General features: G+C 29.7%; 2 long non-coding RNA genes across 2 annotated transcripts; one reads left to right on the top strand and one right to left on the bottom strand.

The window, feature by feature from the left end:
* Positions 1-2,502: 2,502 nt before the first annotated feature.
* On the top strand, positions 2,503-3,282 carry LOC124534782. The gene is made up of 2 exons (XR_006966762.1): positions 2,503-2,721; positions 3,118-3,282. It is a non-coding gene; the product is annotated as an uncharacterized LOC124534782 (long non-coding RNA).
* Positions 3,283-3,736: 454 nt separating this feature from the next.
* LOC124534734 lies at positions 3,737-4,636 on the bottom strand. Its single transcript, XR_006966752.1, has 2 exons — positions 4,277-4,636; positions 3,737-4,003 (listed from the first exon to the last, which is right to left on the bottom strand). It is a non-coding gene; the product is annotated as an uncharacterized LOC124534734 (long non-coding RNA).
* Between the last annotated feature and the right edge of the window lie 3,169 nt (positions 4,637-7,805).

The following is a 7,805-nucleotide window of genomic DNA, read 5'->3' as shown; positions in this document are numbered from 1 at the left end:
TACTACAATCTCAATACTATAACGTTTTTGCTTGTTATTAATTTAAACATGTATTTTTATGAAATAATAATTAAACTTTTGAGCCTTTTAAACCAAATGCTATACAGGCGTAGTTGTAATTATTAGTATTTTTTATGTACCGCTAAATGCCTTTATTTAAAAGGGTATCAGAAACTCACACATATCAAATTTCCATTAATTAAGAATAATGATTTAAAAATAATAAAAAAAAACCTTTCAATTCCATATTGAATATCTTTCCATTTCATACACGCACACTAACACATTTTTATATAATAACGCACGCAAACATTGAAATATTTTAATGTTAGTTATTGCGTTAAATTTTATAACCTTCCAACTATTCTCGATGGTGCTACAAAAACATTTTACCGGCAGCTATATTCGGAACACGTTTATGACGACTTTGCGGCAAGCCGCATTAAAACCCCCTTAGTCCCAGATCACTGTCCCGCGGGGGCTCCATGTTTTATGCTCATTTTAATCATTAGTTGAGGACCGAGATGTTTTGACGTTGATGGATTAAATGGCCACTGCTTTGAATTTAACGTTTTTAACTAAATATTATCATCTATTACTCATAAAACTAATCCTATTTACATGGGATCTCTTTGGTAGTAGACCTTTGTGGTCGTGCTAAAAAACATTGATAAAAGAATATTACTCAATACAAGATTATATTTAAGATGACTCTTTCATCTTAAATATAATCTTGTATTATCATGGACTAATAGTACTTTATTAAAAATTAATAACATTTTATGGTATAGGTTAGCGGACGAGCATATGGGCCACCTGATGTTAAGTGGTCACCAACACCCATAAACAATGACGCTGTAAGAAATATTAACTATTCCTTACATCGTCAATGTGCCACCAACCTTGGGAACTAAGATGTTATGTCCCCTGTGCCTGTAGTTACACTGGCTCACTCACCCTTCAAACCGGAACACAACAATACGTTAATTGGGGGTAGAATAACTGATGAGTGGGTGGTACCTACCCAGACAGGCTTGCACAAAGCCCTACCACCAAGTAAAAACATTAATTATTATGAAATAATAAGTACATTAAATAACTTGTTTTATGTCAAATTACTTTTTCGTCCCATTTGCATGGATCTTGGAGTAGTGGTGCAAAAAGCTTCATCAAAAGTATAACACCTCGCCTCATTGTCTCCACTGGTGACATGAGGGCTGGTTCGTTTTTTGCGAAATTGCGATTCAACGGGGCAATGCTGCTAGCATTCTTGCCACCATTCCACGTGGTTAAGATGTATACATAATTTTTTATTTATTTTGGTTGTATATTTAATAATTATTTCAACATTTTTATATTTATTTATTTACCAGAGGTAAATACATCAACTCGTACAAAGGTATACAATTTTAATACAACTTAAAACTAAATGCATTACCTATTAAGGTGAATACCACTTGCAAAGATACAGTTCGAGATGACGAACTTATTAATAATTAATTGTTAGTAAATCAAACTTAATTAAAAATGACAAAAATTAACAATAATAGTAAAATAATAACATACAAACAAAAAAAAATAACAATAAATTAGTTAGCCGACAATTTTGACAATATTTTTTTGTGAAACTTGTTTGATGAGTCTCCAAAAGGTTCTAAAACAGCACTGTGCTCATTCGAAATTTTACTTACAGGTGAATTGCTTCCTAAAACAGTTTTGGGGAAAGGTCTTACTAATGGTGTTATTAGTTTACGTGGATATCTAATGGGAACATTCAATTTAATTTTTGATATAAAAAACGAGTTATCATAGTTGTTGTTAAATGTTTTATATAGAAATTTTAAATCCAACAAATCCCTCCGATCACTTAGTGAAAGAATTTTGAAAAATTCCAATCTTTTTTTGTAAGAAGGAAGCATTTACCTTTTACCTAACGAGAAAGCAAGATGATAAAGAAAACGTTTCTGTATCCTCTCAAGTCTTAGGCAGTGTGTTGCATAATGTGGCCTCCAAACAACGTTTCCGTATTCCAGTATACTCCTGACTAAGCTATTAAATAAAATAATTTTAGTTCTAGGATTTCGAAATAATCTTCCATTTCTTATTACAAAACCCAACATTTTCGAGGCACGGCTTATTACACCATCAATATGAGGTATGAAAGTTAGTTTTTTGTGGAAGATTACTTCCAGCCGTGCGATTCTGCAAAAACCACATTAGGATTTGAAACAGTTTTCATTTCTTAACTCATATCGAAACGACCTTGAATGGAAAAATATTTGGTATTCCGCAACGATAAGTCAAATCATGTGAAGCGAAAACTGTGAAGCGAGATGCTAGTGCAAACACTTCAATTACCGATTTTTTAAAAAACATTCCCGATTAGAAATTTCTAATAAACTAATAATTTGAAAAATAAATGACGTCATGATTCATGCTAAATATATTATAAATAATTTATTTTATGGTTTAAAATAATTTATAACGCACAATCAGAAATATTTTATTAATATCTGGCTGAAGACAGATTACCTTTGCGTAAAATTTTGTCAAAAAAAGTATAAATGTCAACATAAATGTTTAACATTAATATTTAATAATAAAATATCAAGTAAATATAGTAAATTGCTATTAAACAAAGAATTTAATTGAATCGAAAGTTTATCCGTAACTACTTTTAATCACTACCGTTTAGATTTATTATGGAATTCTAATGATGAAGTAAGTACCTACATACCTATTTATTTTCTATGTTCGGAATACAATAATCCCAAAAATTTAATTATATAATTTTTACGTTATAAACACTGGTCATTAAATATATGCCTAATGCCTATAATGTATATTAACTGTAATTATAAATTCTCAACTTAATTAGAAAGCATCATGAGGGTGCTACTCCTAAAAGTTGTACTACATAATATACAAACAATGTAATATACAACTACTAGTTTGAGTAATTATTTAAGTCTAATTTGGTTGATTCAGACGAATGTTCAGACATTCAGTAAATAATGTATATAATTTAGTATGTAATACAATTCACATATGTATGTTATTTTTCAGCTTCTTTATAATATGATTAATGTGTTTTTAATACTATTTTATTTATTTTAGTGATACCATTGATGCTCACAGCATACCAGCATGGCAGAAAAACATGTGATAATACAGGAATAGCATCTATAGATTCTATCATTTCTACACAAAATGATCCATATTTTAACGAGGGAGGAAAACATATTTGGGATTTGAATATGAAACATTAAAAAATTTTACACATTTTGTTGTTTTATTATTTATGCAATACTGTTTTTGTACATATAGAAATACAAATTATTATCATTACAGTATCTGTTTATTACAATGGTCTTCAAATAAGAAAATATTACAATTAGATTAGTAAAGTAACTGACATTTAATAATTCATTACACTTAATTAAAATAAATAATTGAAATACAAACATACCTAACTGGAATATATTCATTTAATAAGTTATTTTTATATTAAATAACATTAATAGAATAGTGTATATTATCTAACATTTAACAATTTATAACACTTCATTTTATTAAATAGTTAAAATATTTACAATGTCTATACTATTTTTTTTTATTAACACACTTATTCATGTTTGTACTAGTTGTATTTTATCAGAATTTCTTATTTTGTCTTTTCCTTTAAAATGTAACATATTCCACTGACTTGAAATACATGTAATATTTTTTTGTTTTATTATTATTAAATATCCTAATATGTGTTAGACACAACAGTATGCAGGAATCCAGCTTCTTAAATTAGAAAAGAAATTGAAATTCAATTCAAGTATCTACTTATTGTTCTTAAATCTTTACCATGAAGCATCAATTTGTCCGTGTAGTTTGTATGGTATCTGGTTGTAATAAATTATATCTGTTTACCTATAATTTATATATGTAAATATATTTTCTAGTAAGATATTATTGACTTAGCTGTAGTCTTATATAAATGTATGCAATCCATCTGAAATAGAATGATAATAAAATGATATGTTAATTAGAAGGAACTAATACCCTTAATATAATAATCAGCATTATTATATGTTAAAGAAAAACTGTGTAAAATTGTAAACCTCAGATCAAGGCCTTTACAGCATAAAGGTTTTTGATAATTTTCTATATATTATTAGATCTTAAATTCTTAATTGACAATGAATTATTAGTAATTCGTAGATGCGAGATAAATATTACTTCATTTTCTTAATGATAAAAGTAAGATCTACTTAGGTATGCTTACGTTAGGATACATTCTCCGAGTGATAATATCATGCCAAGGTAGTTTTATTTGGTCTGAAGATACATTATTAATAGATCACATTGATTTACAGTTTTCGCTTAAGCCTTCCACCACCTTTGATCTACTTTTAATTTGACGTATTTAGCCGAGATTAGTTTCATTTTTTAATTTCGAAATCGAGATACAGAATGCCAATTAATGTCAAATAATACAGTTCTCACTGAAACTAGTTCGTATTACTTTCAATCTCACAAAACGGCGCTAGTGTAGATTTAATTCGAGTTTGCTGAATGCCAAATAGAGTTTTCATTAGAAATCCCACATATGGAGTCGAAAAATGGGTTTCGGAATCGCCCAGCAGGTCTGAAATTCTGTCCACAGATTTAATAGGGGCACCAGCTATGTAATAATTTGTTTGAAATTCTTTTAAACTCCTGGTGAATGATATCCATGAACATTTTACTGAATTCAGTCTCATGCCGTTATCATTACACCAATGGTATAATCTTGTCAGATCATCTTGTAAAAGAATAGTGTCATTTGGTTCTTCAATTATTTTAAGAAGTTTGACATCGTCAGCATACAGAAATGGTGTAGAATATTTAAAACAATTAGGCAGATCGTTTATGAATATATTGAAGAGCAGTGGACCCAGGTGTGACCCTTGTGGGACTCCAGATTTTACATCGCATTCAACCGATTCATAACCGCTGGCAACAAAATAAAAATGTCTTTCTGTACCATATAACATAATATTACCACTTTCTTATTATCATTCGAAATTCATAATAAAACGAATAAGTTCATTAACCCCTGTACAATCTACATTATACGCTTAGCTACAATTTGTTTATAGCACTACCCTACGTCGAGAAAATTTACCGTTAAAGCCTATCCGAGAATACGTTTACAGCTCCTACAACCGCGCGACATCAAAAACCGCTTAGCGGACCTAGTATTCTACCTCTGGGACGACCGTGTTTTATGGCCCACAAAACGTTAGTGTAAGCTGCTTCGATATTTATGCTATACATATACCTTAAATTTTAATACTGGCGACATGCCCCGGCTTTGCACGGGTACAATACAAAATATACTACAGAATGTCATACAACGTTCATAGCTTTTTTGTTATTGGATAGTGTAAACCGCTATGTCCCAATTGTTTTTTAATTGGAAAACATTGATTAAACTCGATAGTAATAAATGCTACGGTTTCAGAATTTTTAGTTTAACTTTAAAGGGAATGTTTCATTCTTTGTGACAGTCTGTGTTTTAAAATGTGCACTCTGACAGCTAACGACTGTCAGACTGACAGTTCCATGATTGCAACGTGACGACTGACACTGCCTGCTCGTTTTAAAGAATGATATTTGAACAACGAATACGATGACCTTTCGTCTGAGCTGTCTAGTACATTATGATCGTATTAGTAAAGTTTTGTTCGAAGTTTTTTTCCTCTTGAACATTTAAATAAAAGTTTTTAAAGAAAAAGGTTATTCAACTTTTTTTTAATCTTAGTAATCGCACTTAACAACGCCACCACTTTTTTTTCTTGACGAGAATGTCATATGGCACGGTAAATCCAATTATTACAACATGTACCATTATATGCATTTTATTTTCTTCATAATCTTAGAAAACAGGACTTGTGTGAATAAATTTACACAAATTACAGTCCAAGAGACAAATTGGACATTGACTAAACTCAAAACCATAAATCCTACCCAATAACAAACTAAAAACTACAAATGATTATTAAAAATAACAAACGTATATATCAACACAATCAGAACACTAATAGGATCCAAATGGAATTGTAAAAATATCAATAAAACCAAACAGTGCATGCGCGTTAAAAGCTAATATAATGTACCGGTAACTGCATTAAGGGGGTCTGCACAAACACATCCTCGGAAATTAACAAGGGACTGATCAGATTTCCCGATTCAGCGAACTGTGAAGACCATCGCAATGCCAATCAAGGGGTATTTCGCTGTTACTCTGTAATTTGCTATTTGCGTATAAAAGTATATATCCGATAGGGAATTGAAACGTTAGTAGGGAATGGAATGACTAGAGCTGGTCTGGATTTATTGGTCGTTTTTCTTCCATTTGGAAATAATCGAATCGAAATTTATAAAATATAAATTCTTAGAAGTATTAGCCTTTTGAACTCTGAATTCGAATCTGTGTTCTAGGAATACGTACATTTGAGTGTCATGATTTTTAAATATACTTACATAATTTTAATTGAAATAATAATATTTAGTACGGTTTTGATTTTTAAATACGTTTTATTAATTGAAATAACATTTATTAGTATGATTATTGATTCGGTTATCGACACCGTATAATGGGACTCCCGTCACTTCCTCTCGAGGCGTGGTGCGGCGAGCTGGTACTGCCTGGCACGAAAAAAACAAAAGGCGGTGGATTTTGAACGAGGATTGAAGAAGAAAGCTAGATTCGTGGATGGGCGATAAAAGGATATAATTATATACAATGAGCGAATAAATAATATATGTATCGATTGGTAAATTATAGTGACATAAATTAATGTTATGTGAGTAGTTTTATTACATGAGTGTATATCATTATATTATTAAATGGTTTGGAAAGGATTTTCTTGTATACATTTTTTTATTGAATTCATGCTAATTACATTAGAAACGTCATTAATAAATAACAAGGATTGTAATAAATCAAACTAAGCATTATTTGACGCAGGTTTTCTTATATGTAATATTTTAATTGATATTGAGTATGCATTCTTTCTTTGGCAACCAATTTTGAGAATGCTTTATGAGACTTAATACATCTCCAAAGTGGTTCTATTTTAATGCTACTGTTATATTTTTCGTCGAAACAATGCCGGCAATGTTTTGCTATTAGATTTTAATTTAAGAATTTTACATGTAGGATAATTAATGATATCTCTAAGAACGTGTTTTTAAAATTTTTGTTATCGTTACGGTATGAATGTAATCATTGTTACTTTATTATTTAATTAATTGTTAATTAATTTAACACAGTGTATAATTTATATAGGACTTTGCTAAAGTTCCTTCAGACTGGTAACTAGATTTTAATAGAGTCTAAATTAATGTATTCTGTGGTTGTATCAACTCCATGTTATATTTACCCTCAACTTTATATAAATTAGCATCACCTATTCCAATTACTGGTACCGTCTACAGCTTAGTATAATTTTTAAATGTGCTTAGATGTGACAATTATTTTAATTAGTTTTTTTTTATATTGCCTTTGAAGAGTATAATATATATTATTATTTATTGCATATTCTTCTTATATAGCTCCTACATAGGTATAATAATACCTTATACCAATGAATTGATTTATTAGTTTCTAGTTCAGAAAATATTCATAAAAACCAACGAAATTAAAATATAATATTCAAGTAGGCATAAAGCATTTTTGAATCGTCATTTTAAAGAACTATATTAGATGAAACTACCACCAGTTCGGAATGTACATTCCAAGGAGAATGACAAAAAACTAAGAAGTT

The sequence above is a fragment of the Vanessa cardui genome, chromosome 13 (assembly GCF_905220365.1).
Source record: "Vanessa cardui chromosome 13, ilVanCard2.1, whole genome shotgun sequence".
In the NCBI taxonomy this organism is placed as follows: Eukaryota; Metazoa; Arthropoda; class Insecta; order Lepidoptera; family Nymphalidae; genus Vanessa; species Vanessa cardui.
The sequence above is the reverse complement of the archived record's forward strand: the minus strand, read 5'-3'. Positions and strand labels throughout refer to the sequence as shown.